Genomic DNA, 7,608 nt, shown 5'->3' with positions numbered 1-7,608 from the left:
CTTGCTGAGGGTGCAATCCACACCATCCTCCAGATCATTAATGAAGATATTGAAGAAAAACGGCCCCAGGACCGACCCTTGGGTCACTCCGCTTGATACTGTCTGCCAACTAGACATGGAGCCATTGATCACTACCCGTTGAGCCCGACAGTCTAGCCAATTTTCTACCCACCTTATAGTGCATTCGTCCAGCCCATATTTCTTTAACTTCCTGACAAGAATACTGTGGGAGACCATGTCAAAAGCTTTGCTAAAGCCAAGGAACACCACATCCACTGCTTTCTCTTCATCCACAGAACCAGTTGTCTCATCATAGAAGACGATTAGATTAGTCAGGCATGACCTTCCCTTGGTGAATCCATGCTGACTGTTCCTGATCACTTTCCTCTCGTCTCAGTGCTTCAGGATTGATTCCTTGAGGACCTGCTCCATGATTTTTCTGGGGACTGAGGTGAGGCTGACTGGCAGCTATCAAATCCCAGACTACACTTCTACAGTCGGGGATTTGGTAGCTGCTTTCAACTACCTGAGAGGTGATTCCAAAGAGGATGGTTCTAGACTATTCTCAGTGGTAGAAGATGACAGGACAAGGAGTAATGGTCTCAAGTTGCAGTGGGGGAGGTTTAGGTTGGATATTAGGAAAAACTTTTTCACTAGGAGGGTGGTGAAACACTGGAATGCGTTACCTAGGGAGGTGGTAGAATCTCTTTCCTTAGAAGTTTTTAAGGTCAGGCTTGACAAAGCCCTGGCTGGGATGATTTGATTGGGGATTGGTCCTGCTTTGAGCAGGGGGTTGGACTAGATGACCTCCTGAGGTCCCTTCCAACCCTGATATTCTATGATTCTATGATTCTAATGCTCCTATCCTTCCTGTGAAAAAGCCAAAACCGGGCCCAGATGGGCACCCAGTTTATCGGTTCGTTCAAGATCTGCGTGCGATAAATAGTTATGTTATAACCCCCCACCAAGTGGTCCCTGATCCGAGTACTGTCCTGACACTGATTCCCCAGTCGGCCAGTCTTGTCCTACTGCAGTACCTAGGGGATCGCCCACGCCCCATCGCTTACTATTCCGTACACTTAGACCCGATCATTCGGGGATCGGTCTCCTGTGTGCGGTCCATTGCCGCTGCAGCCCTTATGGTGGAACGGTCACGCCCTATTGTTCTGGGGCACCCTTTGACTGTCTGGGTCCCCCACGAAGTTGAGGTTCTCTTAAACCAGCATACAACGCAAGCGCTCTCTCCTCACTGGGCCCACAAATACGAGCGGATTCTGCTGGATTCAACTATTGGGGTCTCAAGACTCCATCAGGACTTCTTGTTTTCTTGTTACTTGGACTTATATTTGTTGTCCTGTTTTGTGCGTGGTACACGGGAGGATGCAAATACTGGTATGGGTGGCCTGTGGAATCCCCTCTCTATTCTCGAGTTCTGTACACGGATGGGAAGGCAACAGCTTCCTGGATTTAACCCATGCTATAGCACAGGGGGTTAACCGAACGTGGTGTTGGGTCTGTATTCATACCCCCACGTACATAGGCCAGGGAATCCCGTTGGTAAGGGAGCCTATCCCTCTCAACCGAACCCTCCTGGCCGGATTATGGACAGACACTCCATTTAACTGGAGTGTTACAATCCAAACTTGGTCTATTGATATGGTGGCCCAGGGTAGTTATGCTTTATGTGTGTCATGACGTAAGAATTTTAAAAATACAGTTTTTGTGGGTAACTTTGTAGGGTCCAGTGATACCACCCGCATTAGCTCTGGTGCGGCAAGTCCCCCCAGGTATTCCAGGGCGCCGTGACTGGTCCCTGAGGGATCAGGCTGGTTCTGGTTGTGCAACCACACAGCTTATACGGTCCTCCCGGCAGGTTGGTGTGGTCCATGCACCTTAGTACCCGCTGTTACAGTACACCAGACCCTGGCCCAGGGGGAAATTGGGAACCTGGTATGGAGGAGCCGACGAAATGTCCCATTAAATCCTCTCTCTGAACGGCCTACAGGCTTTCACTCCTTTGTTCGTTGGTTTTTGCCCTGGGTGGGGCTGAGTGAATTGGAAAAGGCTACAGTTAATATTTCTGCAGCCTTAGAATTAATGGCAAATGCCACTGCAGACGCCTTGTCTACCCTTCAAATGGAGGTGACTCAGTTATGTCAGACCACACTGCAGAACCCCTTAGCCTTAGACTATCTCCTTGCAAACCAGGGGGGGGGTTGTGCTCTTGTTAACTCAAGCTGTTGTGTCTTTGTGAATCAACACCGCAGGGTGGAAGCCGATATCCGCACCCTTATGCAGCAGGCCACCTCACTTCACCGTGTCACCCTTGACGACACCAGTACCGGATTCCATGAGGCCTGGAGCTGGCTCACCTCCTGGCTGCCAGACTTGGGGGCTTGGGGAAGGCGTATTTTGTACCTCATTCTTATGGCTGTTTCTCTTTTTGTATTACTTTTTCTATGCCTACAATGCTATAGTATGTGCGGGCCGGCAAATTTTAATTTTGCATCGAGGTTATTCTGCCCCGATATAGTTTACTGACGTACATAACAAAAGAAAGGACTGTCAGGGGAAATCAACCTAGTTAGCATATGTGACTCCATTTTGGGTTTCCTGTCGGCCATTAACTAGAAGCAAGCACATGACGTACCAAGGGAGGAGGATCCTTCAGGGTGGACAGCTGGATAGTTTCAAGAGAAGGGAAACAAAGGAGACAGGAACCAGCCGAGGTGCCTGAAATAGCTGCTAATTCAGCGTTTTTGCAGGGGGAAGGTGGCTGCAGGGGATTGGTGATAGATAAGCAGAAGGCCTGTTTATTGGGTTAGGCCTCCCCCCGCCCCAGCCCCGAGGCACACAGGCAGGATGTTTTGCCAACAGTATATAATCTTTGTGTAACCTGTAATCGGGGTCCCGCTCTGCTTAAGAGAACGGTACCACGCTCGAGCGTAATAAACCTACAAACTCTGAGACACTCTGCAGTCTGTCTTTATTTGGTTGCCTCAGCCTAGAAACGAATGTGCGTGTCCTAACTGGAATAATTCGTAACAGTTGCTGTGAAATATGAAGGGAAGCTGTCGGGATTCCTGTCCCCGTCCCCGGCTCAGAGCTCTGCTTCCCGACTTAGCCTGTGGCTGGCAGGCGTGTGGGAAATGAGAAGACCCTCCCCTTCTCCGTGTGCTGGGGGGACAAAGAGCTCTCACCCTCTCCCAGCCCCTGGAGCCTCCTGGCTGCTCTGAGCAGGGTGCCTGTGGGATTCTGCTACTCTGGCCCTTCACTCTTTTCTTTCTTTGCCATGATTAGTGGGATTGTGGCAGGGGCAGCAGGTGCTGAGTGGGGGACTCTTGTTTCAGATGCCGGTGACCTTCGAGGAGGTGGCTGTGTATTTCACCCAGGGGCAGGGGGCTCTGCTGGACCCCGCTCAGCATCTGATGTGTTCTGACCAGTGTTCCCTCAGTTTTTACGTCCAAGTGCGGAATGAATTTGGTTCTACGCACCAGTATGTGACCCATCATCTCCATATTGGCGCACAGAACAAAATTCATGGGGTGGGGGTGGGGCCGAGGGATTCGGAGTGTGGGAACTGGCTCAGGACTGGGACAGGGATGAGATGCGGGGGTTGAGGGCTCTGGATTCAGGTGCGGGCTCTGGGGTGGGGCTGGGGATGTGGAGGTTGACGTGTGAGAGGGGGTTCAGGGCTGGGACAGAGGGATGGGGTGCGGAGGGGTGAGTGCTCTGGCTAGGCATGTGGGGGCTGGGACTGGGGATGAGGGGTTTGGGGTTCAGACTGCAGTGGAGAGAGGACTCCCCCAGCCCTCTCTCACCAGAGCAGTTTGGGGCCAGGTCAGAGGCAACTCTCCCCAGCCACGGCAGCTCCTGTGGTCCTGGGCCGGGCTGAGGGAGGGGTTCCTCTCCCCAGCAGCTCCAGTGGACCTGGGCCAAGCCTGGGGAGGGGCTCCTCTCCCTGCCTGCCTCCACGGCCCTGCATAGCCTGCAGTGCAGCTGCGTAGCCTACCGGGAACACAGTTTCTGACGCCCGACCTCCCGTTAGCAGAATGATTGCTAGTCCCTGAGTTCCCCCTTCGGGGCCAGGTTGTCTCATTCCCAGATAGTCTCGCATTGCTCCAGGCCGTGCTGAAAAGCATTTAGTGTTTGTACATTTTATCCCTTATGGGCCAGAATTAACTAGATGCTAAAAAGGTGGGAGAAGGGACAGTAAAATGTGGTGTTTTCGCTTCTGTGCTATTTCAGGGCAATGGGGCGAGTGCGAGAGATTCCCTCCTCCCCTCTCACTGTCACGCTCCTCTCTCCACACAGCAGCCTCTGTCCCAGCCATGTAAAGTTTAACCTGCCTCCGTTCTATACCTCCATCTGCCACGGTGTCACGTACCACCCTGTCCCTGGCTCTCCATGCTTAGGAGTCACAGCTTTGATGTCTATGATCTTAGTCAGACTTCGGAGGGCTGGAGAAGGAAGTGTCACAGACACTTGGAGTTGGCAGGGAAATCTCAATGAACTTCAAAGCACAGTTGGACCTTCAGATCTTATAGCCCCGTTTCCATCTATTGGTAAAATTACTTCCCGGCTTTTTCTAGGTTTGGTCCAGATCATTTTTAGATGGGAAGGTTGTTTTCTCTTTCGTTCTCTTTCTTCTATGATGATGCTAAAACTTTTGTAACTAATACAGCTGAATAATGAGGCAAGAAGTGAAGCCGGTTTAGCCACTTGAGAAGAAAATGGGTAAATTTCTTCCCCTGATTTTGAGTCTTAAAGGATTCTCTGAGATTTCCACCAACAGGAAGAAAGGGGTAAACAAAGAAACTTACACTTCATCTGTAGCGCAGTGTGCAGCTCACTTATGCCACGGAGTTCCCTGACCCCATGACCCAGCAAAGACTTTTCAAGTATAAAGGATCCGAGTACAAGAAGCGGGGAAAGGGGTTCTGGCCCCATCTCTACTCAGGGCAGCAAGATCCCTTGAAAGACAAGAGGAGCATCATTGAGCTGGGGGAGTGGTCCGAGCTGGAAGGCTTTCCAATGAGCATGGACTGCTGAAAGCTTTTGGGGGAGAGAAATCCTTTTGCTTGTAAGGGTACGTCAACAGTCCAAACTTAAGTTGACCTGTATTAGGTTGACCTATAACCACTCCAATAATGAGTGCAGTAGATGATGTCCACACTATCCTTCTTGGGTCGGTGGGGTGTGTCCTCACCAGGAGCACTTCCACCAACCTAGGAGGGGCAATGTGGGGAACTGAGAGCCCGCTCTGCCAACTCCAGCAGCAGCTCTCTCCCAGGAACGTGTCTGCCGTACAAGCTCTGTGTGAATTGCTCCCCATCTAGGCCCCGTTCCCTGCTGGGCTGCCCCCCTCCACTGCCTCTTCCCCATAAAGAGTGAGGGAGGCAACCTGGAGCTTCTCCCTCTCCCGCCCCTCCCCGCACCATTCCCCTCCCAGTTTGACACCAGACCATAAATAACTACTCTGAGTGCAGTCTTTAGTTGTGCACCCACTTTACAGTAATTTCATCTCAACCAATGAATTCTTCCCTGCTGGTCAGAACTGAGTCTAACCCACCTGCCCCCGGGTTCCTTCCTCCACCATCGGAAAGCAGAACTTGTCCCTGACGCATTCCCAGCACAGTGGGTTCTGTTAGGGTGGCCACGTGCCCGGTTTTCAACCATGAAGTCCAGTGGAAAAGGGGACCTGACAATGTCTGATCACATCTACTGACCGGACAGCCAAAGTCGAGTTCCTGCAGATGGGGAGGCACTGGGTCATCACTCGCACCAGACCCGACTCAGCCGGGGCTGCCTCCTACCTGCACTGGGCAGCTGCAGCTCCCAGCCCCGGCTCCACAGACAAGCCCTTCCTGACCTAGGCAGGGAAGGGGGAAAGAGAAGTGGAGGGCGGGTAGACCCTTGGAGGAAGAGGTGGAGTCGGAGCAGGGCCTTGGAGGGAAGAGGTGGGGCAAGGGAGGTTGCAGCACTCCTACTTGAGTGTCCATTTTTAAAATATTACCAAATTGGCAACCCGAGTCGCTAGCTGAGAGGTTGAGAAAATTTTTAGCAAACATAGAAATACCCTTTTTTACAGCAGCGGATTTACTAACTGCCAATAAAGAAACTATGATTTTCATGTTTATAGGAGTAAGGGGATTGTTGGCCCCTTACTGAAACTTAATGGGTTGGCCATTCATTAGGCCTTCTCCGAACACCAAAAGAAAGGGGAAGGGCCAATGAGAAATGAAGACCCTGAGACTGGCGGGGGCGGGGGGGGCAATGCTGTAGGTCAGCCTGATTGACAGGGCAGGCAGGCCAATGAGGGAGTCAGCAACTGGGGTCCTCTCCTTCCTGTCAGCTGGAGCTGGCTGGGCTAGAGCAGAGCAGGAGGGGCTAAGAAGAGAGGAGGGCTGGGCTGGGCTGGAGGCAGAGGGAAACTGGAGCAGCTGGGAGCCGGGAGCGAAGGGGACCCTGGGCAAAGGGCCCAGGGCAAGGAGAGGCCCTCAGCCAAGAGGCCTTGCAGGCCAGACTGGGTGGGGGATCATAACCCTGACAGGAAGCAGCTGACGCTAGGAAGAAGGGTCCTACTACCTAGAGCCTGAGGCCAACACCAGAGTTAGTGTCCAACCCTGGGCATGCCTGCAGCACAGGCCGGGCCTGGGCAGGAGGCCTGGGACGTGGGAGGGACAGACTGTGAAGTGCCCTGGCATTCCAGAGAGGGTTGGTTGGGGTTCCCCCGCACAGAGCGGGATGTCATGTTTTCCTTTCATCTTGCCCACTTTTCTCTTTATTTTTATATTACTTGCTGTTTAATAAATTGTATTTGTTCTTAACTCTGTGCAATGATGAAGGAAGCATCCAGAGTGGAGAGAACACCCCAGAATGGGGACAGCTGTCCTGAGTGATCACAAGATTGGGGGTCGAGCACCTCAGGAGCCCTGGGCCCAGCCTTGGGGTTACGGGTCCAGAGTGGAAGCGGGCAGGGGTCCTCGAGGTTATGCAGGCCTCTGGGTAAAGGACTCAGCTCCTTTTGCTAGCCAGTTCCTCTGGTGCTCCGTAGAAGCCAGAAAAGTTCCCCACGCTAGGAGGAGTGTTCCCCCGTCTTACCTCTGTGCATATTGATTGGTTTCTAGGAAAGTTAATTAGGATTATAGGGGCAAGTGTCAGAGCGGGCACCAGCGAGAGTTGCTGGCCACACTCTGAGGCCACCAAATTTGGTCGTGAGAACCCCTGGGCAAGATGCTCATGATGGTCCCTTGTGCCTTGGAGCCTGTGAGTGTAACAGGGGCCGGGCACAGGGATGCTGATACTGCGGTGGGTTGATCGCTAGGACCCAGGAGCGGCTGGGGGGCGGCTCTGGGGGGAGCGATCGCGGGGCTCAGGCCCGGCCGCAGGAAGTGACTCGCAGCCGCTGCGGGGACTCTGGCTCCCAGGCTCCCGGCGAGATCCCCGAGCCCCGGCGGCTGGTGCTGGGAGCCCGGAGCCCGGGCTGCAGCCGGGACGGGGGAACCTCCAGACGGGCCCTGCCCGCTGCTCCCCAGGAGCCTCTCCCAGGGCAGAGCCCCCAGCCCGGCCAGGGCCCCTTCCCGGCCCGGCCCCTGCCCCGGGGAG

This window comes from Natator depressus, chromosome 14, assembly GCF_965152275.1.
Source record: "Natator depressus isolate rNatDep1 chromosome 14, rNatDep2.hap1, whole genome shotgun sequence".
Taxonomy (NCBI): domain Eukaryota; kingdom Metazoa; phylum Chordata; order Testudines; family Cheloniidae; genus Natator; species Natator depressus.
This window is presented reverse-complemented; position numbering follows the sequence as displayed.